Source organism: Suncus etruscus, chromosome 3 (assembly GCF_024139225.1).
Source record: "Suncus etruscus isolate mSunEtr1 chromosome 3, mSunEtr1.pri.cur, whole genome shotgun sequence".
In the NCBI taxonomy this organism is placed as follows: Eukaryota; Metazoa; Chordata; class Mammalia; order Eulipotyphla; family Soricidae; genus Suncus; species Suncus etruscus.
This window is the reverse complement of record NC_064850.1, coordinates 63,951,597-63,952,153: the sequence shown is the minus strand read 5'-3', so window position 1 is coordinate 63,952,153 and position 557 is coordinate 63,951,597.

Sequence of the window (557 nt, the reverse complement as noted above, 5' to 3'; positions counted from 1 at the left end):
AATCCCTGAGCACTACCAAGTATGCCCCCCAAACAAAAAGCTAACAACAAAAAAGAAATTGACTACCTCTTGGCACGATAGCTGGGTAAGGTGCTAGAATAAGCTGATAAATGAGGACAGTCAAGGTTTTTTGCTGTGTGCTTTTTTCGGGGCCACCAAAAAACACCCATGGGTGTTCAGGGGCTATTCCTGACTCTGTGTACACAGGATTATGTGCTGTGCCTGGGATTCAAATCAGGCTTGCAGCAACTTCAGCCACATGCAAGGGAAGTGCCTGGAAGCCACATTCTTTTTTTTTTTTTAATATATTTTTTATTTAAATAACATGATCATAGTTGGATTACAGTCATAACCAGAACACCCCCCTTCACCAGTATAACATTACCCCCTGCCTGTATTCGAGACAGGCATTCTACTACAGTTATTTGTTTTTAAGTTCAGTAAGTTGTATTTTTTTTTCCTTAAAGGATAAGAGTAAAAAAATATAGTAAAGGTGTGATAGTGGCAATCACCGTTGTTTGCATAGGTCCAGAAAAATGGGGAAAATGGAAAAAAAT